We start from the raw sequence: 25,312 nt of genomic DNA, 5'->3' as shown, positions 1-25,312 counted from the left end.
CTATTAATTATTATATATAATACTATGTTATATGTATCTTTCTATTAGTTATTATATACATCTATCTTTACCAACTCTACACTCTTACACTTTATAAAGTAATAATGTTATAATAAACATATATGGATGTTTAGAGTAGTGTTCTGAACTCGTGAGAGTTTGTGTTTTGCAGGGTCCTGAGCAGAATGCATTGGGTAATTTGCTTGTGTTCTCTTAATTGGCATATTTGCTAGGGTTAGTCTTGATTGGTTGTGGATGATAGGTAAAGGTTCATTCTAGTTTCTAATGCTCCACCAACTATACCTCTATATTTAGTTGTATTTTTATATTCCACACTCAGGTTCTCTAATCTTTTAAGTTTAGAATCATCATAATTTGTGTTAATATATATGTTAGACTTTGTTTAATCATATGTTTATTTACGTGATTACCGATTTCGTACACGTTACTAAATAGATGAGGAAAGAATAATGCAGAAGAAATTAATATTAATTGGTTTAATTTAGTATCATAACTACTTGTAGAGCAATTGGTAATTGACTCTCTAATTGATGTCACTACACTAGAAGGATAACTTAATATTAATGATATTTAAGCATTTGTATTTGATACAGTAAGAAGTGTACTATTTTAGTGATTACTAGTTTACAGAGGTTTTCTACTGAAACTGCTACAACTCCTCTTTCTCTTTCTCTCCCTCTCCGTATAAGAGTTCTTTGATTTTTGGTTACTTCACATAATGGATTTGTCAGATTTCACAGCCTTCTTTCGTTTTCAGTATCTTACAAGCCGTCTTCAGGTCCATACATGCTAAAGTTCTTCAGGTTAGTATATTCATTTCTATTTGAAATCTATGCCTTTTGAATCCAGGTTAACTTAATTTAGTTTGAAAATTATTGGCTTTACCTCATAACACCCTTTGGAATTTTTTTTCCTGTATCTTTCATGAGAATTGTGATTCATTTACGGGTAGCAGGCCATGTTAATCTGTTTTGATTGGATTAGCTTAACTTTGAAGCTTACAGTTGTGTATTAAATTTAATTAGATTATCTTATTTTTTGGTGATTTTATGGAATTCCTGAACTAAATTGGTGCTTAAGACTTCTCTTTGAATGTGTTTACTGTTTTTTATGGAGACATTGATACGCAAAAATTAGAATATTAACGCGCAACCGGCAAGTATACCGGATCGTATCAAGTAGTAAAACTCACCGGAGTGAGGTCGATCCCACGGAGATTGGTGGATTAAACAACTTTAGTTAAATGGTATTTTAGTTAAGCGAACAATGTTTTGATTTCATGATATTTGAATGTTCAAAAGAAATTTCAAAGAATTAAATGACAAGAAAATTTAAGAACTAAAGTAAGGAAAGCAATTAAAATGACCGAAAGTAAATAATGGAGACTTAGATTGCAAGAAACTTAAATGACATCAAAAGTAGGTCGCAAGAAAGTAGAGTGCTGAATTGTAGAGAGCGGAGAAGTAAATTGCAAACAATTGAAACTGAAGTTAAATAGCAGGAAAGTTAAATTGCTTGAATGTAAAAGGGAATTGGGTAATGGGTATTCAAAATAACTAAAGAGCAAAAGAAATGAGAATTAATGATGGGAGAGATCATTAGGGATCAGAGATGCAAATTCTCATGAATTGATGTTGATCAATTCCTTCTCAATCATGGGTATAGATCCATGGCAGATTGTAGGTAATTGAGTTCCAATCTCTTGGTAACTCAATTTCTCTCAACACAACCAATTGCCACTCTCGTGATCTAATTGTTCATGAGAAGAGATGAAGCTCATTAACTAATCCTTCAAGCCACACAATTCCCAGGATCTCAACCAAGGGTGGTTACATCTCACATACCAACCCAAAGTGTATTAATCAAGGAAATTATGAAAGGATGAACTCTAAACTGAAGTATATGGCTCCTTTCTCAAGTTCACCACACAATTCATATAGATTCAATCCCTCTCTCGATGGTGATTGAATCTTTGAAGAACAAGAGTTTCTTCTTGGATGAACCACTTGAATTGAGAAGGAAAAGAAGAGTTATCAACCCATTCAAATAAACAGAGCTCCTCCCCCTAATGAAAATGGGGTTTAGTGAATCATAGCTCTAAATTCAACAACAATTGCAAAGATGAAAATTAAACTAAGTGTAGAAAAGAATGAAGAAGAAGAAGAAGAAGAAGTTCTTAAAACTGAAATTCAAAGTTGTAAGAAAAATAAAATAGAAGACCGGTGAGAAAAAGTAAGGAGTAAAAATGCTAGTGTAATAGAAAAATCTCTAAGTGTCAAAAAGTCCCTTAAAGTATCAAACTCTTCTCTATTTATACTACTCCTAAAACTCCTTCAGAGATCTTCAATTGGGCTAGCAATGTGGGCTTTATCCTTGTTAAATTCTTGGCTCAGTGGAAGATGTAAATAGAAGAAGCGTTGCTCAACAGGGAGAGAGAGGCTCATTCATAATGCTCCTGGCCCAATGAGGGCGTTACTGGCAAACACGCCAGTGTGAATGCACGTTGACAACGTGCTCATGAGTTTCCTGGGCTTGGAGTTTTGTGCTGGGCGTTGTTAGCCCAAGTTGTTGCTAACAACTTGGCTTTCCTTCTTCTTGGCTCTACTTTGCATGCCTAATGTTACCCAGAATTCGAGTGTCAATACTCTGCTTCAATATGGACTATCATACATCATTGGAAAGATTAGAATGTCTTCTTTCTAATGCACTTAGAATCATCTCAATTGGATTTTCCTATCTCAAGTTATGCTTCCTCAAAGAAGGTAAGGTCAGGCTGCCAAGTTTGTTGAAGTTGTTGCTGAACACGCACCCTCTCTTCCAAGTTGGCAACGTGCCAAACCTCCCAGGGATGAGACATGGGGCTGGCGTTGTTGCTAAACACGCCCCCTTGTTGGCATGTTGGCAACGTGCTCGATGCTTCCCTCCAGGGCTGCCTTCTAGCCTTCAACTTTGCTTGCTACGTTGCCTAGGAACACGCCTATAGAGCTTGGCATTAGCAACGTGCTCGAACTCTTTCCTGGCCCAGCATCCTTGCTTGCCCGCATTGTCACCAAACACTTCCTTGTTGGTGGCGTTGGCAACGTGCTAGAGTCTTGAGATTGCCCTCCAGGGTTGCCTTCTAGCTTCCAACCTTGCTTGCAACGTTGCCCCTAAACACGCCTTTGGACTCTGGCGTTGGCAACGTGCTGGCTCCCTTTCCTGGACAGCCTCCTTGCTTGGCGTTGCTTGCCTACGTTACTATCAAGCACGCCCCTGCATCTCTTGGCTCGCAACGTGCTCGAACTCATGGTTGGCCCAAGATCTTGCTTGTTGCGTTGTCAATGAACACGCCTTCAGAACTTGGCGTTGGCAACGTGCATGCTTCTTCTCCTGGGTTAGCTTCTTGCTTGGCGTTTTCTTGGAACACGCCCATGCTCTCCCAGTCCAACAACGTGCTTGAGTTTCCTTATGGTACCAAGCTTTGCTTGCTACGTTGCCTTGGAAAACGCCAATGGAAGCTGGCGTTGGCAACGTGCTCGAGTGGAGGTCAGGGGTGCCTTGAGTGGGTGCCTAGCGTTGGTTTGAAACACGCCAATGAAAGCTGGCGTTGGTAATGTGCTCGAGCTTCCCTAGCTCCTCTCCAAGGCCTTGCTTTCTTGCTGCGTTGCTTGCCAGCGTTGTTCACAAGCACGCCTTTGTTCCAGCATGGTAGTAACGTGCTCGAACCTCTTCATGGCACTAAACTTTGTTTGCTGCGTTGCCTTGGAGAACGCCAATGAACCTTCAAGTTGGCAACGTCCTTGTGGCTGCCTTCTTGCTCCAAGCTTTGCTTACTACGTTGCCATTGCACACGCCTTTAGAATCCAGCGTTGGCAACGTGCTAGCCTCCTTCCCTGGACTAAGTCTTGCCTCCTGGCGTTATTGCCAAGCACTCAAGTAGAAGTGCAAGTTGGCAACGTGCAAACTCTTCTAGGATCTCTCTCCAGGGCTGCTGGCGTTATCATCAAACACGCCACTGGTAGCCCAAGTTGGCAACGTGCTATCCTCTGCTTCTTTGCCAAGCTTGATGTATCTTTAAGCCTTCTGGCTCTAATTCTTGCTCCATTATTTTCTAGCTTCATCACCTAGCATAAACCAAAGAAAATTCCCCAAAGTTTTGCCATCTTATGAAATAAATTTCAAGGGAATCATTCACATCAACTTGTTTATAAACTCCTTGAATATTTGCATGAATTTGGCCAACATTTTACCTAGTTCTTGGTGTTTTAATGCATGGAGGTAAAACTCATAAAAATGCTTGTTTATTTCAAAGATAATGAATGAAACTAAGCTAAAACTAACTAAACTGACTAGCTAATATAGCAAATATGCGAATGCATCACAACACCAAACTTAAAATATTGCTTGTCCTCAAGCAAGAGATAAAATAATTTGACAAAAGAGTTTAAGATGCAAGAATTTAATGTCTTAATAGAGAAGAATTCTTCCATGAAATATGTCATCCTCAATTGTGTAGTCATCTGTTTAGTGCAACTGATCAAGGCTAATCCAAATTCTTAGTTGAAATGCTTGCTCCAATACTAGGTTGGTTAATTTCACTAGACTCTTTTTCTATACCTTAGCACATAATCCTTAAGCTATTCTTTTCTCTACTTCTCTTTTCTCCCTTTTTTTTTCAATTTTCCTTTGTTTTAATTGAGCTAAAAATCTTGTCTTAAGGCGGCTCTTTAGCATAAGCTTTCAATCAACAATCCCAAACCAGTTGGTTTAATTTGTTAAGTGTTGAAGCACTCTTAAAGATTTACTAACTCAAGCCTCTCTCCTTAACACATTCAATCACAGGCATATAACATTGAAATTTTATTTAGATAGTGGTGTCCAGCACCTCTTTGGATTGCTAAATGTTCTGTTATAGAGCTACTCTTGAATGTGAGTTTTCAATCGATAATCTCGAGTTAGTTAACTCAAGTTACCGGGTGATGAAGCACCCCTCGGATTTACTAGCCCAAGTATGTCTCCCAACATCAATCACCACAGACACATATCCAAATTTTGTCATTGATGCCTAGCCTTTCATTCTTTGTTCTTTGTTTTCTTTATTTCTCTTTTTCTGCTCTTCAAAATTTTGTGTATTACTCCATTGTCAAGGATCTTTATGCTTCTAACTTCTTGAGTCTTATAACCCTTAACGAACTAGTTTTGTGTAAGCAAGCATCTTAACTCCTTTTGATTTCTTGAGCTCTTGATTCGTTCACAATGAAAGCATATATGTACTAACACTTTGTATCAGACAATCTTGTTCTCCTAGGCTAGATTTCTCTCTGTCTTTGTTCAAACTACATCTTTTATTCCATTGACAAGTAAAAGTATTTAAGACAAGCAAACATTCCAAGCATGTGAGTGATACATGGAATAAGCAACATAACTGAGAATGCATAAAGGAAAACAACTTAGAAGGTATACCATGTTTCAGACATACATCTTCTTTATTTAATAAAGTACTAAAGAAAAGAACTTCACCACCTTTAGTCTTTTTGTCCCTTTCCTTTGCCTTTTGGATATTCTTTCTTTTTCTTTCTTATTTCTGCTTGTTGTTTTGTTGTTGAGTCCTCCTCTTCTCTTTTCCATATTCCTGAGCTTATCATCCTCTCCTTTAGCCTCTCAGCATTAAATTTTACCCTTGCAATTTCCTGCTTTTCTAATATCTTGTGCGCATCATTAAATTTTTGGATTTGTGGGTTGAGCACTGGGAGTGTTCCACAAAGGTAGCTGAGTTTTTCTTGGATGCATATATCATAATCAATTCTGTCTCTATGTCTAGCCTCCTTGAATATTCTGCTTTCATTGAATTCTCTGTGAAATGTGTCTTGTCTAGCCTCCATCCTATGGAGGAGCTCCTTTTGCTGAGCTTGCTCTTTCCTTAGTTGAGCTTGTTCTTGTATTACCTTCTCCATGGATCTTCCATATTCAGCAGCTGAGTTGTTGATGACTTCACACATCTTGTCATATTGTTCTTGTTGTAGTTCCATCATATGTGTTTGATATTCACTTTGCTGACCCATCCATTGAACTTGAACTTCTCTTTGTTGATTCATTATTTGCCAAAAGTCCCTTTGTTGTTGAGCTTGTTCCTCTTGGCTTCTTTGAATTTGTGAATATTGCCCAGAGATTCCTTCCAAAGCGGCTTGGAGTTGATTCATGTTCAAAGTGCTCAGTTCTTCCATTCCTTGGTGCTCTTCCTCTTGTCTTGTTTCTTTCCTTTTTTTTTTCTTGCTAAAGGTTGCCTCTCAAATTGGGTTGTGGTGACAAATTCCAATCTTTCCTTGGTGAGAGGCTTTCCAATAGATGCCACATCAGTTTCTTCAAATTCTTCGAGAGGCACTCTAGCTTCTTCACATAAGCGCAGAATAGTACTAGGATATCCTAGCCAACTGTCCTGTTTGACCTTCTCGGCTATGTCAATGATGTTCTTGGCTATGATTTTTCCAACATTGATCTCCCCTCCTTTCATTATGCAGTGGATCATTATTGCTCTATTCACTGTCACTTCGGAATTATTTGAAGTAGGGATTAATGATCTCCTCACTATGTCATGCCATCCTTTTGCTTGAGGTATGAGATCACCTCTTCTGAGTTTGAGTGGTTGTCTTTGTGAATCCAACACCCAATCCGTGCCTACTTTGCACAGGTCACCTAGCACATTTACATATCTTGGATTATTTTCAACTCTTTCCTCATAGCTAGCTTGTTTGAACCGTTTTGGTTTGACCTTTAGCACCCTGTTGATGGTGTCTGGACTAAAGTCAACAGTCACCCCTCTTACATAGCTCATGTATGGCTCTTCATCGTCAAATTCTCTTATCACATTAGTGTAAAACTCATGGATGAGAACCATGCTTACTTCTTGAGGTTGATTACAGAGAAGCTCCCATCCCCTCTTTCTAATTATTTTTTGTATCTCAGAGTATTCCTCCTTTCTCAGCTTGAAAGGTAACTCCGGGACAACGTCTTTGCCTGTCATCCAACTAAAGATGCGCTCATTGTGTTTGGATTTGAACCTTCTTCGATCAAAGGACAAGCATAAAGAAAATGTTTATGAAGGGGGTGTAGATGGATATGGCTACAAGGTAAGAAAATACAAGCTTGAAAGTGATTGTGAGAGGGAATGAAGAAGGGGGTGGTTCGGGTAGGCTAGGGGAAATGGTGCATCCTAATTTTTGCTGAGCAATTCTTAGGATCAAGGCCAAAATCTGTGAAGCAAGGATGATTAAAGGGTTGAGTGTGATTTCGGCTGAGGTGAATTGATGAAGTGTGGGGATGGAGAATGGTATATATAAGTGAGGGCAAAGTGAGTTTTGATGAGAGTGGTTGGAGTGGTTAAAGTGATATTTATGATAGGGGAATGGTCTTGAAGGTTCGGTCAAGGCATGGGAAACATGAATCTTCTTTGCCTAATGCATGCTAAGGTGTTTTCCTCAATGCACACAATCCAAGGTATATATGGATGTACAAAACCCAAGGCACATGTGACTTCTCCTTTCTTGTGTGTGTGCCCGTGATCCTTACTTCAAGATTCTCCCATCACTTCTTTCTTTCACTTCTCTGCAGCAAGAATACAAAGGCTTTAGAATTTCTTGTAATTGGACTCATACTAAAAACATTCAACGAGATCATAAAATATATATTTTTTTATTGATTGCTTCCATATCACTAAAAGAAATAACTACACTGCTGCTCCATGGTCTAGCATTTTCGTGTATGTATGGACACCAAACTTAGTTTGTGACTAAGTGTTGTAAAAAGAAACTTCAAGATTGATCACACCAAACTTAGTGCCTTGCATACACTATGTGCTAGTTCACTCTTTATTCTCTTAGATGTATATGATGCAACCTCTCATTATTGATCACTAAAGCATGAAAATAAAAGACTCCTGTGCATGGGTTGCCTCCCATGAAGCGCTTGTTTATTGTCCTTAGCTTGACATTGCAGCTCTTTTGCTCATGTTAATAAGTGCACATTTTCTTCCTTGCTCCAGGGGCCACCAAGATAGAGCTTCACCCTATGACCATTGACTGTGAATGTCTCCTTTGAGGCTTCATCAAATAATTCCACATAACCATAAGGAGAAACTCTTGTGATAGTGTATGGACCAGTCCATTTGGATCTAAGCTTTCCAGGAAAAATTTTTAGCCTAGAGTTGAAGAGTAACACTTTTTGGCCTGGTTCAAATGTTCTTGGAGAGATCTTCTTATCATGCCACCTTTTTGCCCTTTCCTTGTATATTCTTGCATTCTCATATGCTTCAAGTCTAAATTTCTCCAACTCATTAAGTTGCAATAGTCTCTTCTCTCCTGCTGCTTGGGCATCAAGATTTAGAAGTTTTGTGGCCCAAAAAGCTTTGTGTTCAAGCTCTACAGGTAAATGGCATGCTTTCCCACACACCAACTGAAATGGAGATCTCCCTATGGGGGTTTTGAATGCTGTCCTATATGCCCAAAGTGCATCATCCAGCTTCCTTGCCCAATCCTTTCTCGTTGCTCCCACAATTTCTCCAAAATTCTCTTTAACTCTCTGTTTGCAAGTTCAGCTTGTCCGTTTGTCTGTGGGTGATAAGGTGTGGCTACCTTGTGGGTTATTCCATATCCATGGAGGAGGGAGTTCAATTCTTTGTTACAAAAGTGGCTTCCTCCATCGCTTATAAGTCCCTTTGGCACCCCAAACCCAGTGAAGATGTTTTTCCTTAGAAATTGCAATACCACATTAGCATCACATGTAGTGGTGGCTATTGCCTCTACCCATTTTGAAACATATTCTACTGCCACCAAGATGTATTTGAATGTGTAGGATGGATGGAAGGGTCCCATGAAGTCTATTCCCCATAAATCAAAGAGTTCCATTTCCAAAATGAACTTTTGAGGCATCTCATTCTTCTTTTTCAAGCCTCCTGTTCTTTGGCATTCATTGCAGTGACTCACAAAATCTCTAGCATCCTTGAAGATAGAAAGCCAATAGAACCCACTTTGGAGGACCTTTGCAGCAGTCCTTTCAGCTCCAAAATGACCACCATAGCTTGAATTGTGGAATGCCATAGTATGTCCTTCATCTCAACTTCTGGTACACTTCTTCTAATCATTCCATCTGGGCATCTTTTGAATAGGAAGGGTTCATCCCACAAGAATAACTTAGCCTCATGTAGCAGCTTCTTAACTTGTTACCTTGTATACTCTTGTGGAATACTCCTTCCTGCTTTGTAGTTGGCCATGTCTGCAAACCAAGGAGTTTGTTGGATTTGCAAGAGGTACTCATCTGGGAAATTCTCATTCACTGGTTGAGAAGTATCTTGACTTGTCCCTTGTGGAAACCTTGATAGATGGTCAGCAACTTGATTCTCACTACCCTTTCTGTTCTTGATCTCAATGTCAAATTTTTGTAGAAGCAATATCCATCTAATTAGCCTTGGTTTGGCATCCTGTTTTGACATTAGATACTTAAGAGCAGCATGATCAGTATAAACTAAAATTTTGGATCCAATCAGATATTGCCTAAACTTATCAAAAGCATACACCACAGCTAGCAGCTCTTTCTCCGTTGTGGTGTAATTTCTTTGAGCTTCATTCAATACTTTGCTTGCATAGTAGATGACATGGTGCTTCTTGTCCTTCCTCTGTCCCAGCACAGCACCAATTGCAAGGTCACTTGCATCACACATAAGTTCAAAAGGTAATCCCCAACTTGGGGGTGTGATAATTGGTGCTGTGGTGAGCTTAGCTTTTAGAGTTTCAAAGGCCTGTTTACATTCATCATCAAAGGAGAAAGGATTGCTCACCACAAGTAGATTGCTTAGTGGTTTTGCTATTTTAGAAAAATCTTTGATGAATCTTCTATAGAATTCAGCATGGCCCAAGAAACTTCTAACAGCTTTTACATTTGTTGGTAGTGGAAGTTTTTCTATAATCTCTACTTTTGCCTTGTCCACCTCTATACCCTTTCTTGAAATTTTGTGACCAAGAACAATTCCTTCGGGTACCATAAAATGGCATTTCTCCCAGTTCAAAACCAAATTGGTTTCTTGGCACCTTTTCAAGACTAAGGTAAGATGGTGCAAGCAAGTATTGAAAGAATCACCAAAAACGGAAAAATCATCCATAAAAACTTCAATAAATTTTTCTACCATGTCTGAGAAGATTGATAACATGCATCTCTGAAAGGTAGCTGGGGCATTACACAATCCGAATGGCATTCTCCTGTAAGCAAAGACTCCAAAAGGGCAGGTGAAGGAGGTCTTCTCTTGATCCATGGGATCAACTACTATTTGGTTATATCCAGAGTATCCGTCAAGAAAACAGTAATAAGCATGGCCAGCCAGCCTTTCCAGCATCTGGTCAATGAAAGGGAGGGGGAAATGGTCCTTTCATGTGGCATCATTCAGCCTCCTATAGTCAATGCACATCCTCCATCCAGTCACTGTTCTTGTTGGAATAAGCTCGTTCTTCTCATTGACAATGACAGTCATCCCACCTTTCTTTGGTACTACTTGAACTGGGCTAACCCATGAATTGTCAGAGATAGGATAAATGATCCCAGCTTTACATAGCTTCAGTACTTCTTTTTGGACCACCTCTTTCATTGTGGGATTTAATCTTCTTTGAGGTTGTACCACTGGTTTAGAATTTTCCTCCAAGAGAATTTTGTGCATACATATGGCAGGGCTTATGCCCTTCAAGTCATTAATGGTCCATCCCAATGCATCTTTGTGAGCTCTTAATACCACAAGGAGTTTTTCTTCTTCCTCTGCACTCAATGTAGAGTTGATGATTACTGGGAAGCTGTCCTCTTCACCAAGGAATGCATATTTAAGATGAGGGGGTAATGGTTTCAACTCTTGTTGTGGTGCCTCTTCTTTTTTTGATTCACTTGGTTCCTCTGGTGCTTCCAATTTGTTCTCTTCTTGTTCTTGGATGTCCTGGACTTCCTCCTGTTTCACTTGATTATTTGTTTCAAATACTTCTTCAACCAAAGAATCCACCACATCAACCCTCATGCAACTCTCTTTCTCAGCGGGGTATTGCATTGCTTTGAAGACATTTATGGTCATTTGCTCATCATGTACTCTGAAAATCATTTCTCCCTTTTCCACATCAATGATTGTTCTTGCTGTAGCCAAAAAGGGTCTACCAAGGATAATTGAGTTGCTCCCCTCTTCATCCATATCTAGGACCACAAAATCGGCTGGGAATATAAAATTGCCCACTTTTAACAAGAGATTCTCCACTACTCCATTTGGTATTTTGAGAGATCTGTCAGCTAGCTGTAGTGATATCCTTGTAGGTTTAACCTCTTCGATCATTAGCTTCTTCATCATGGCAAGAGGCATTAAGTTGATGCTTGCTCCCAGGTCACAAAGTGATTTATCAATGGCCATGTTCCCAATTGTGCATGGTATGAGGAAGCTGCATGGGTCCTTGAGTTTTGGTGGCAGTCCCTTTTGAATGATGGCACTACACTCTTGAGTGAGGAGCACGGTTTCTTTCTCCTGCCAGCTTCTCTTCTTAGTGATCAATTCTTTAAGAAACTTAGCATATAATGGCATTTGCTCCAAAGATTTGGCTAGTGGAATGTTAATTTCAAGCTTCTTGAAGATCTCTAAAAATTTTGGGAATTGCTGGTCTCTCATTCCTTTGTGTAACCTTGTTGGGTAAGGGAGGTTGGGTGCATAAGCTTTTACCCCTTCATTTCTTTCCTCTTGCTGTGGCTTCACAATTTTCTTGCTATTGGTATTGTTGTTTTGAGTTGGCAACTTGCTTAGTGGCTCTTCAGCTTCTTTGCTCTTTTTGGATGTTGATGCCTTTTCATCCTCCTTCTTGTCTATTGTATCTTCCACTTCATGCTCTGTTGCTTCTTTGTTGACTTCTTTTCTAACTATCTTGCCGCTTCTCAACTGCACCACTTTGCATTCTTCCCTTGGATTGGGGATTGTATCACTTGGAAGCACATTAGTTGGCCATTCAGTTTGTTTGGCTAATTGTCCCACTTGCCTTTCAAGGTTCTTCATGGTAGCTTCATACCTCTCTTGCCTTTTGATCAATGTTTGAGTGGACTAAGCAATTGTTTGTAGGGCTGCCTCAAGACTTGAAATTCTATTTTCATGATGGTCAATTGGTGGTATGATGGGAGCTGATTGTTGTTGCTGAAAATTGTTTGAAGGGCTGGTGTGGTAGTTTTGTGGATTGGATGTTGGTGCGGGAAAGTTATTTTGATGTGTTTGTGAATTGTTGTGGGGTAGTTGATATGTGTTTTGTGGTTTCTTGTATTGGTTAGTGTTGTTAGATGAGTGATTTTGGCTCTGTGTGTTACGGGAATGGTTGGAGTTATTGTTCTTCTGCAAATGGTTTTGATTATCACCCCATCTCAGGTTGGGGTGATTTTTTCAGGATGAGTTGTATGTGTCACCATGGAAATCATTTTGAGAAGAATTTGAGGTATTATGCATGTATTGAACTTGCTCTAGTTGCTGCTCAACATTACTTGCTTCATTTTGACCCCATTCAATTGAAGGTTGATTTGTTGTGTTCACTGAAGCTAGTTGGAGGCCATCTATTCTCTTAGCCATCATTTCCATTTGTTGCTGGAGTTGTTGGTGCATCAACTTATTTTGTGCCAAGATTGTGTCCACTCCTTCTAGTTCTAATACACCCTTCTTTTGAATAGGTTGGCGTTGCCTCTGATGAGCAAAGAAGTATTGGTTATTTGTCACCATGTCTATGAGATTCTGAGCTTCTTCGGCTGTATTCATCAATTGTAGCGAGCCTCCTGCAGAGTAATCCAAAGACTCTTGAGATTTTTCAGTCAACCCTTCATAGAAATTTTGAAGTTTATCCCATTCACTGAACATCTCAGGTGGACATTTTCTAATCAGAGCTTTGTATCTTTCCCATGCCTCATACAATGATTCCCCATCCATTTGAGTGAATGTTTGCACCTCTGTTTTTAACCTGATGATCCTCTGAGGCGGATAGAACTTGGATAGAAATTTATTCACCAGATCATCCCAAGTATTTATACTTTCTTTGGGAAATGTCTCCAGCCATTGAAATGCCTTGTCTCTCAAAGAAAATGGGAATAATAGCAGCTTGTAAACATCTGGATGCACACCATTTGTCTTGACAGTTTCACATATTCTTAGGAAGACAGATAGGTGTTAATTTGGGTCCTCAAGGGGGCCTCCCCTATAGGAACAATTGTTTTGCATGAGAGTGATGAGCTGAGGCTTTAATTCAAAGTTGTTTGCATGAATATTGGGAGCGAGTATACTTCTCCCACAGTATCTTGGATTTGGGAGAGTGTAAGAAGCTAGAACTCTCCTTTGAGGTGGGTTGTTATTGTTGGCAACTCCCTCAGCAGCAGCAGGGTTATGTGAGTTGCCCTCCATGACTTGGTCTTCTCCTTCTGAATCCTCCTCACCAATTATCCCTTTTCCTGCTACTTTTCTTCTTAACCTTCGGAGGGTTCTCTCGTCTTCAGGATTAAATCTCCTTGCCTCTGACATATACAAACACACACACTAACAACACCAATGAAACACTCTATTGCTAGAGTGAAGTTAAAGTTAGCAAAACAAAATATCAAACAGTTAGTGGGCTTTAACAAGGAAAAGAAAAATGCTTAATCTAAACTACCATATTCACTTAATCATTGTCAGTCTTTTCCAATCCCCGGCAACGGCGCCAAAAACTTGATACGTGAAAATTAGAATATTAACGCGCAACCGGCAAGTATACCGGATCGTATCAAGTAGTAAAACTCACTGGAGTGAGGTCGATCCCACGGAGATTGGTGGATTAAACAACTTTAGTTAAATGGTATTTTAGTTAAGCGAACAATGTTTTGATTTCATGATATTTGAATGTTCAAAAGAAATTTCAAAGAATTAAATGACAAGAAAATTTAAGAACTAAAGTAAGGAAAGCAATTAAAATGACCGAAAGTAAATAATGGAGACTTATATTGCAAGAAACTTAAATGACATCAAAAGTAGATTGCAAGAAAGTAGAGTGCTGAATTGTAGAGAGCGGAGAAGTAAATTGCAAACAATTGAAACTGAAGTTAAATAGCAGGAAAGTTAAATTGCTTGAATGTAAAAGGGAATTGGGTAATGGGTATTCAAAATAACTAAAGAGTAAAAGAAATGAGAATTAATGATGGGAGAGATCATTAGGGATCAGAGATGCAAATTCTCATGAATTGATGTTGATCAATTCCTTCTCAATCATGGGTATAGATCCATGGCAGATTGTAGGTAATTGAGTTCCAATCTCTTGGTAACTCAATTTCTCTCAACACAACCAATTGCCACTCTCGTGATCTAATTGTTCATGAGAAGAGATGAAACTCATTAACTAATCCTTCAAGCCACACAATTCCCAGGATCTCAACCAAGGGTGGTTACATCTCACATACCAACCCAAAGTGTATTAATCAAGGAAATTATGAAAGGATGAACTCTAAACTGAAGTATATGGCTCCTTTCTCAAGTTCACCACACAATTCATATAGATTCAATCCCTCTCTCGATGGTGATTGAATCTTTGAAGAACAAGAGTTTCTTCTTGGATGAACCACTTGAATTGAGAAGGAAAAGAAGAGTTATCAACCCATTCAAATAAACAGAGCTCCTCCCCCTAATGAAAATGGGGTTTAGTGAATCATAGCTCTAAATTCAACAACAATTGCAAAGATGAAAATTAAACTAAGTGTAGAAAAGAATGAAGAAGAAGAAGAAGAAGTTCTTAAAACTGAAATTCAAAGTTGCAAGAAAAACAAAATAGAAGACCGGTGAGAAAAAGTAAGGAGTAAAAATGCTAGTGTAATAGAAAAATCTCTAAGTGTCAAAAAGTCCCTTAAAGTATCAAACTCTTCTCCATTTGTTAGTTGTGTTGCCCTTGTATAAAGTGTATGAAGATATATAATGTAATAATGCAAAATTTTAAGGGACAATTAAATTTGGTTGTCTGCTTTTATTGTATAGACATGATTAACATCTATTAGTGTGTATTAAACAAACACTTGATAGGAACTCAGAGTGAGGGAAGTCCATCCCAGCTTGGTTCACATACAGAGGTTTATAGAGGTTTTCTAAGAAAGTTAAATCTTTTTTTGTGTATTTGTTTTATAATTAAATCCTAGTTATGTTTACATATAGACTAATGATGTTGAAAGCGAGCCTACTATTCCCTTTGATGCTAGGAGATCAACTAGTGATAGCGACAGACATCCGAGGACAAATATTTAAGATTTTTATGTAATTAGATGATATTGAAATATTGAAGTTGTTGTTTTATTTTACTTTAAAAAAATAGTAATAGTTAAGTAGAATAATATGATATGCAATCATGTTTGGAACTATTGACATTGAGAATTTTTTTTATATATAGAGTTATGTCTTATATTGAGAAATTGTGTTATAAAATATTTCTTTTTTAAATTTTGATATTAAAAAATAAATTTCTAATTTGAGAGTATGTAAATAAAATAAGATTAATGAATGATTTGAAATTAAAAATAAATAAATAATTACAGGATTTGTGGAGGTTTGAAAATCTCACAAAATAGTTATTTTTTGTTAAATTAAAAAATCAATTTGTGGGGTTTTAAACTGCCACGAAAGTGATTTAAAATTGCCACAAAGTTCAATATAAAACCCCACTAAACACACATAAAACTCCTACAAAAGACCTCGTTGAACCTCAAATTTTGGGGATTTTAGAAACCCCTACAAACCATTTGGTGTGGGGAGGGGTTATAAACCTCCACAAATAAGAGAAAAAACTGTCACAAATAAACAAAAATCTTGTAATAGTGGATGGCGCTGCCTTCGGGAAGTTTTAATTTATAAGAAATTGTTTAAAAGGTCGATAAAAGTACTTGTCTGGTTTTAAATGGTCACAGGCCACCACTGAGCCTTGCCTATAATGCTGCAGTTTTAAAAAGGACCAAATCATCTGATTTGAAGGTCTTCTCACGTCGGTGGGAGTCAACATGACGCTTCGTGCGATCTTGGGCTCCTTATAATCTGAAATGGAGTTCCATATGAAGAAGCTCCTTAACACGCAGCAAATCATCAATGTCTTGAATCGGGGAAGCTCGGCTAACATAACCTGGAATGCAATAGCACTGGTAACAATACAACTTATCATGGGGAGTCATTTCAATTAAGGAATGGTAAGAGTTATTATAGCAGTATTCAGCCCAATTGAGATAAGCAGGCCACTTATTCAGATAGGCATGAGTGAATACCCTCAGATACTAGTCAAGAGTTCTATTAACCACCTTGATCTGTCCATCCGTTTATAGATGGTATGCCGTATTGTAGAGCAACTTGGTCCCACAACTTTGTAAGAGATGTTTCCAAAAGCGGCTCAAGAACAATGAGTCACGGTCAGATCCAATCATGGCTGGAAATCCAAGATAGCGCACTATTATGGTGATGAATTTTTGAGCAACTAACTTTGTTGTGAATAAAGTTTTAAAAGGCAAAGTGTGAACTATTTTGGTGAATCTTTATCCACTGCCACAATGAAGGCAGTGAAGTCAACTGAGTTTGGCAATTTGGTGATGAAATCCATGCTTAAATTATCCCAAGGCTGAATAGGAATAGGAAGAGGTTGCAACAGTCCTTGATGTTTAGAAGTAATGTACTTGGTGCAATGGCACTCTCCGCAGTAATCAATGAAGCGGATAACATCTTGATGCGTTCCCGGCCAAAAAAATAACTCCCCCACACCTTTATAGGACTTTAAGATGCCACCATGCATGTCCCGATGTAACCACTGAATGGAACTAATGGAGGAGAAACTCCCTTAAAATTTTGAAGTCTGGCACCCAAATTTTTCCCTTATAAAACAACAACCCTTCATGAAAACCGATAATTAGGAGATAGTGCACTTATTCGGATCTTCTCTTGTAAAGTCAAAAGCTCTTTGGCTTCTTGACTCACTTTCAAAAGAGTGGGAAGAACTACTGATTGGACAACGGTAAAAACAAGAAAGTGGAACAACTGATTGGTGCGCAAAATTAGAACTCGCACAGCTTTGCCGACAAGTGCACTAGGTCGTCCAAGTAATACCTCAGGTGAGTGAGGGTCGATCCTACGAGGATTATTGGATTGAGCAAGCAGTAGTTATCTTGCTGGACTTAGTCAGGCGAAAAGTAAAGAGAATTGTTATTGTTGTAGGCGCATAAAACAAGAAAGTAAAGAAAAGCAATTAAAGATTGGTAAAGAGATAATATATGGAGGTAGTTAAGGTTTCGGAGATGCTTATCTTTTCGAATTAATACTTCTTGTTGACTATTTTAACAATGAATGATTTATTCCATGGCAAACTGTAAGTAGTTAAACCCTAATTTCTTGGCAATTTAATCTCCTCTGATTCTTATCAAAAGCCAGGGTCAGTGGTCATTCAATTCGAACGAAAGTGAAGCTCAACATTCTAGTTTAGCGCCACAAAAACCTTAATTACCCAAAAATGACAGGATTTCATGTCACATATCCCAATCAGCCGCAGGTAACCCTCAGTTTAGGAGGAGTGTTTTCAAGCTGTAGCTCAGGCGACCTTGGTAAGAGTATCACAAAGAGCTCATGTAGAATCAGGGGTCATACTTCCGTTTCACTACAGATTTTTAGGATTAAAACCGAAAACAACACCTTAGAATTGAATCAAACATTAATTAAAAGCAAGTTTCTAAAAACCAAATCGGTCATCAAACCGCTCTAGCTACTGGTTTACTGGTTCATAGGTTTAACCGATTTGACCGTGGTTGAATCGAAAAAAACCGTTTTATAATTAAATAATAAATAAAATATAAATAAATACATTAAACATAATTATATTCTAATATAAACTTTAAAATATCATCCAAATTAAAAATACTACATAAATTAGAATGTTATGATCTCATTCAAATACAAACTAAAAGTCAAATAACAAAAATAACCAACCAAACATTAAATCCCAACATCCATCTGATCCAAGTTTATCATTCAATCTTATTAGTCATTTGGGATTTTCATTAGATCAGCTTGACTTATTCCGTTAGATAACTTTTAGTAAGGTATAAATCCAAGTCAATATATGGAAATGCAAACCAAAAACTGGATGTTTGCAAAACATTTCATTAATCAAATGCAGAAATGCAGTGAGATCAAATAACAACCAGCAAGCATTTCCCAGACAAGATAGGACTTAATGAAAGAGAAAAATACATAAGGTTTTAGAGTTGTCAATAAAGCTCAAGTCTAATTACTGAATGGGGCTATTAACACTTTATTTCTGAATAGTTTTGGCATCTTACTTTTCTTTGAAGCTAAAAAATATTGGCATCCCTTAGAACTAGAATCTAGATGATATTACTGATTCCCCTCTTTTAAGTTTTTCTTGATTCTTGAACACAGCTTTTGTTTTCTTTTGGTGCTTTGCACCTTTAAGTCTAGCCGTGACTCTAAGTGTTTTGTTTTCATGTATTACCACTTGATACATAAACACCACAAGCAATTAATTGGGGAAACCCTTTGGATTTGAATTTAGCTTTGCTTAAATTCCCAGACAGTGGTACTCAGAGCCTTAAGCGTACTCTTTATTGCATTGGATAAAGACTTTAAATGCTCAGTCTCAAGATTTTCTTGACACTCACACCACAAGCATATAGTTAGGGATAGAAACTCTTTGAGCTTTTTAGGCCAATTTTGACCCTCCTAACCATTGATGCTCAAAGCTTTGGACCCCCCTTTTTTTTTCTTTTTCTTTTTATTTTGGATGTTTCTTTTGCTTTAAGAATCAATCTTTTTTATTTTTCAGAGAATCAATAATACTTCTCTAAATTCCTGTTCCTCAAGAGTCAATATGCTTAACTTCAACATCAATTATGCACAGTTAATTCATTTATTCAGAGAACAAAGATAAGGCTACCACATCAAAGTAAATAGAACAACTCATAGTATACTCAAAACCTTATGTGTCTTGCTACTTCTTTTTTTTTAAAAGAAAAATTCTTTTTAAGCTTAGTGGGCAATACATAAGACATCTTCTAACCATAAAGATTTCAAAAATAAACAATAAAGCAAGGAAATTCTAAGAGTGATCATGTAAAAGCTAGAATAGAAAATAGGAAATAAGATAAAGGAAGGGATAATGAAACTTAACCACCTCAGTTATGGTGGCTGCTGATCTTCTGTGAAGATGATTTTCACCTTTCTTTGGTGCCATTGATGATAATATAGACCTAGAGCTTGCTCTGCAACACCAAACTTAAAAGTTTGCTTGTCCCCAAGCAAAGAAAGCTTGGTCCTTTGTTGGCATTTAAACGCCAGGACTGCCTCCCTCCCCTTTAGGAATTCAGCCTCAAGACTTGCGTTTGAATGCCAGAGGGTCCTCTCTGCTCCCTTATGAGCGTTGAACACCTATGCTCTCTTCTCCTGTCTGGCGTTGAACGCCAGTCAGGGACACCCTCCAGGGTGTTCTGTTTCTCTCCTAAGCATTCCTGTTTCTAGTTTAAGTGGTACACAGGATCACAAACATGAGAAAAAGAGGAAAACTATGAAAATAGAAAAGAAGAAAATACTGTAAGATACTTATGGTTGGGTTGCCTCCCAACAAGCGCTTCTTTACCGTCATTAGCTAGACAGACAGCTCCTTTAAGGAGGTTGATAGGGGCTCAAATCTTCACCCATCATGGTGAACTTTCTTCCTGTATTCTCATGAATCAGCTCAACATGCTCCAGAGACAGGATCCGATTCACAGTGTGTGGAATGACTGGACTTCTAGTGAAGACAACTCTCATGATAGGTGAGAAGGCTTCAGTGAGAATCTTCTTGTTTCTCCAGCCTTTGGGTACCTTTTTCTTGGTACCTCCTTCCTCAATGATTGGAGATGAATGCCTAACACCAAAGTTAGGGTTGATGTTAGATGGCTTTGTATGGCTCTGCACTAAGAGAGAAGGCTGAAACACTAAGTGTTGCATGGTAGTACCTCCTTTATCTAGGAGAGAGTGAGGGTTGGAAATCTTAAACAGGATATGATCCTCCCATAGCCTCAGAATTAGCTCTTCCTTTTCCACATCAATCAAGGCCTTTGTAGTAGCTAGGAAGGGCCTTCCAAGGATGATGGAGTTGTCCCTGTCCTCTCCAGTGTCAAGTATCACAAAGTCTGTAGGGAGGTAAAAGTCTTCAACCTTTACAAGGACGTTCTCCACCAGTCCATATGCCAGTTTCAGAGACTTATCTGCCATCTCTAGTGAGATCCTAGTGGGCTACACCCCTTGAATTCCCAGCTTCTTCATTGTAGAGAGAGGCATCAGGTTTATGCTTGATCCAAGATCACATAAGGCCTTCTCAACTGTAATGGTCCCTATAGTATAGGAAATTAGAAAGCTTCCGGGATCTGGCATCTTCTGAGGCAGTTTCCTTTGCAGAAGGGCGCTGCACTCCTTGGTCAGCACCACAGTTTCATCCCCCTTCAGGGCCGTCTCTTCAGAAATCACTCTTTTTAAATAGGCAATATAAGGGGATTTCTTCTCCAACGCCTTTGCAAAGGAGATATTGACTTGCAGCTTACTGCCAATAACTGAGCAAGTTGCTCATCCTCAGGCTTCTTATGCACGTCTAGAGAGAGTTAGTCTTCAGGCTCTTTCATCTCCATGGGGGTGTGTGTGAGTACACTCCTAGTCTCTTCCTGAGCCTTGTTCTCCTTTAGTTCCTCAACAGCAATTTCCTCCTGGGGTTTGGTCTCAACTTCCATAGTGAGGGCCTTACACTCTTCATTTGGATTCTCCTCAGTGTTTCCTGGAAGAGTGTTGAAGGGTTCCTCAGGTAGCCTCTTGCTCAACTGACCTACTTATATCTCCAAGTTCCAAATGGAAGACCTAGTTTCTGCTATGAAACTATGAGTGGTCTTGGAGAAGTTAGAGACGATTGTTGCCAGGTCAGAGAGGCTCTGTGTGGGAGTCTCCATCTGTTGTTGAGAGGGTTAGAACTATCTGTTATTGAACCTATTTTGATTGGTTCCTCCCTCAGTATTGTTGAAGCCTTGTTGAAGCCTCTGCTGATCTCTCCACCCGAAGTTGGGGTGATTCCTCCATCCTTATTTAAAAGTGTTTGAATAGGGATTATTATTGGGATTTCTGGAGGAATTTTCCATGTAGTTTACTTTCTCTATGGTGGTCCAAGCATCGTCATCAGTATCTCCTTCATAAGATGCCTTTTAAGTTGTAATAGCTGAAGATTACATCCCACTCAAGTGATGGGAGATCATGTTGATCTGCTGGGACATGAGCTTGTTCTGAGCCAAAATGGCATCCAGACTGTCCACTTCCATGACTCCTCTCTTCTGAGTAGTCCTACTGTTCTGAGCACCTGCACCTCCTCAGGCGTCTTCTTCATGTGGAGTGAACCACCTGCAGAGTGATGCAGTGACATCTTGGACAGCTTAGAGATGCCATCATAGAAGATTTCTAGTATGGTCCAGTCTGAGATCATGTCGGGAGGGCATCTACTTATCAGCAGCGTGTACCTCTCCTAGGCTTCGTAGAAGAACTCTCCCTCTTTCTGTCTGAAAGTTTGGACTTCCACCCTAAGCTTGCTCAGCTTCTGAGGTGAAAAGAATTTGGTCAGAAATCCATTGACCACATTCTTCCATGTGTCCAAGCTCTCCTTAGGCTGAGAATTCAGCCAAAGTTTTGCTCTGTCCCTTACAGTAAAAGGAAAGAGCATGAGATTGTAAACCTCTGGGTTCACTCCATTTGTCTTCACAATATCACAAATCTGTAGGATATCAGATATGAACTTGCTGGGGTCCTCCTGTGGGGGTCCATGAAACTGATAGTTCTGTTGCACTAGAGTGACCAGTTGAGGCTTAAGCTTGAAGTTGTGAACACCTATGGCAGGTGTAGATATGCTGCGCCCATAGAAGTCAGATGTGGGTGCAGTATAGGAGCTAAGGACCTTCTTTGTGTCTCTTCCTGCATTTGGATCAGCTGTCATGGTTGTATCTTCAACTTCTTGCTCAAGAGATTCCGTGAGATTCCCTCTGGCTCTGCAAAGTTGAGCTTGTTGCAATCGCCGCCTTAAGATCCTCTCAGGTTCAGGATCTGGATCAAGATGGGCTTCCTTATCCCTATTCTTTCTCATAAACAAGAAGAAACAAAACAAGAAAAGAGAAAGATGGGAGTCTCTATGCCAAAAGATAGAAGACTCTTGATAAACCGCTATTTTACGGTTTATTTTGTATTGAATTGAGCGGGTTTTATCCATTATTCTCACACTTATGCATATAAATTGCATGTTTTACATTTTCCTTCCTAATTCTGTGATATAGTTGAAAACATGTTTCCTAGGCCTTTAAATTGTCAATTTTTAATTACCCTTTATTACCATCCGATGTCATGATCTGTGTGTTAAGTGTTTTCAGGCTTTATAGGGCAGGAATGGCTTAGAGGATGGAAAGGAAGCATGCAAAAGTGGAAGGAACGCAAGAAAATGATGTTTTGAGAAGCTGGCAGCAACGCGTACGCATGGGCGACGCGTACGCGTGACTAAAGCATAAGGCGAGCGACACGTATGCATGACTGACGCGTACGCGTGACAAGGATTTTTGCCAAGCGATGTGTACTCGTGGACGACGCGTACGCGTGACAATGCGTCACGTGCTGTAAATTGCAGAAAGTGCTGGGGGCGATTTTTGGGCTCCTTTTGGCCCAATTCCAAGTCCGAAAACATAGAATAGAGGTTGTAGAGTGGAGGAATCATGGGGGAAACATTCATTCACATAATTTTAGGTTTAGATGTAGTTTTCTAGAGAGAGGCTCTCTCCTCTCTCTAGGTTTTAGGGTTTTAAGCTTTAATTCTTCTCAATTTCAGATTTCTATCTTAGTTTAATTTAGTTTCTCTTCTACTTTTATTTGTCTAAGCATTCTAGTTTATTTATTTTCCTTGTTGATTAATTTATGTTGCCAATTTAGTTTATGAATTCTCATGTTAGATTTGATTTTCTATTTAATGCAATTTGAGGTATTTCATATTTATTGCTTCTTCCATTATTTGTTATCATTGATTTTGCAATTGTTGGTTTTAGTATTTACATTCTCTTATTGCTTTTCTATGCTTTCATTTTATGCCTACCAAGTGTTTGATAAAATGTTTGGGAGGATTTTAATTTAGATTTTTGCATTCCTAGCTTGGATTGATTAATTGGAGACTCTTGAATTATCAAAGGTCTTTTATTGATTGGTGTTTGAGACTTGCTAGTTGGCTTAAACTTCACTAAATCTAGTCTTTGATTAGGACTTGTGAACTTAAGTTAACTTTTCTCACTTGACTTTTCTTCATTGTTAGAGGTTAACTAAGTGAAAAAGCAAAGGGCAATTACCATCATAATTGATGATGATAATGAGGATCGGAATTTCAATTCTCAATACTTGTTAAGACTTTTCTTAATTGCTATTTTATTTCCTTGTTATTTACATTCCTTGTTCCACATTTCAAAAACCCAAAAAGACATAATCTCATAACCAATTATAAGTACACTTCCCTGCAATTTCTTGAGAGACGACCCAAGGTTTAATACTTCGGTTATTTTTATTGGGTTTGCTTTAGTGACAAAAAAATTAAATTTGATTGAGGTTTGATTGTCGGTTTAGATCTATACTTGCAACGAGATTATTTTTGTGAAATTCTTTACCTATGATTTTTTCCCTATCAATTTTTGGTGCCGTTGCCGGGGAATTGCAAATGTGTGCCTTATTATTGGTTTTTATACATATTTGCGTTTTGCTTATTTGTTAGTTTTTATTAGTTTTAGGACTTCATTGCTTATTTTTATTAGTTTTTATTTTTGCTTGCTACTATAAATTCTCACCCCTTTGGCTATGAGTTTGGTCACAATTATGTTGTAGGGAATGGAAGCTACAATGAGAACATGCATCAAGGTTGGGACAATCAGAGATGGGAAGAGCCACAAGGATTTGATCAACCCTTCAGCAACAACCTCCTCAAATGTTCCATGAGCAACAACCATTCTACGATGCATCCCAAGACAATGGTTATGGTGGACCTTTTCGTGACAATCAACCTCCACCAACTTACTATGAGCAAGAGCCATTCCAAGGTGCGTACCAAGACAATGGATATGGTGGACCCCCTTGTAGTTACCAACAAGCCCCACCATATGCCTATGAACCCCCTCCTCAACATAGCTTTGAACCACCATACTCACAAGCCCCCTACTACCAAACACCCTCATATGATCCTAACCCTTATCCACCATACCAACCACCCTATGAACCATATGAGCCATACATAGAGCCACCCCAATTCCAACCCAATTACTTCCAAGAACCACCACCTCCATATACACCATGTACATATTCATCAACTCAAGAGCTATATGATCCTAATTATGTTATCTAAGCGGAACAAAAGTCAAGGGATCGTCTCAAGGAGATACTGGATCAAATTCAAGCAACCATTCATCAATTGGAGCGAGTGGTAGGCCGAAAAGCACACAAAGCTCTTATGGCTAACGAATCTCAACTTGAGAATAAGGAATTGAAGTGTGTTGTGCAACAAGTAAAAAAGATGGAGAGTGTTGAACCACCACATCCTTATTATGATGAACCACCCTCTTATCATGAACCTTTCCTCCCAAGTAATTATACCCACTCTAATCTTCAATGGATGACACTCTACGTGTTTTTCTTCAAGATCAAAGAGAGATGCAAAGGACGACACAAGAGTTCATAGCTACCTTGACTGAGGTAGTAGGTAATTTAGCCTCTCTGCACGTCAGCACTCAAAGCACTCCCATGGCTACATGTGGAGAATCAATAAAAGAGCGTAGCATGAAGGAGACACTAGAAACTCTGGTGGAAAATGAGGGACGTGACTTTGTATTGGAACAAGTGGAGAAAGCCGTAATAGTTGAAGAGGAAGAAGTGGTTGAAGACTTAGGAGATGCTAAACCTCCATGAGAATCTAGAGTTGTAGAGTATTCCTCCAAGAAGCTTGAAATTAATGTCAAGGAGGCTAGTGTACGACCTCCATGGTATATTCCCTTTGAAGAATTGGATGGAATAGATTAAGAAGCAAATTCCCTTGGTGATGATGATCATGATGCAAGTCTTCCTAGTAATGAATCTACATCCGCAAATGAACTCCTTGGGTATGAAGAAGCTTCTCTCAGTGAGTCTGAGAATGATGTGGAAGTGGAAGTCCTTCGCAAAGGTTGGATGGGAGTTGAGTATGCTTTGTCAAGAATGTTGGAG

The sequence above is a fragment of the Arachis hypogaea genome, chromosome 16 (assembly GCF_003086295.3).
Source record: "Arachis hypogaea cultivar Tifrunner chromosome 16, arahy.Tifrunner.gnm2.J5K5, whole genome shotgun sequence".
Taxonomy (NCBI): domain Eukaryota; kingdom Viridiplantae; phylum Streptophyta; class Magnoliopsida; order Fabales; family Fabaceae; genus Arachis; species Arachis hypogaea.
Note: the sequence above shows the minus strand (reverse complement) of the source record.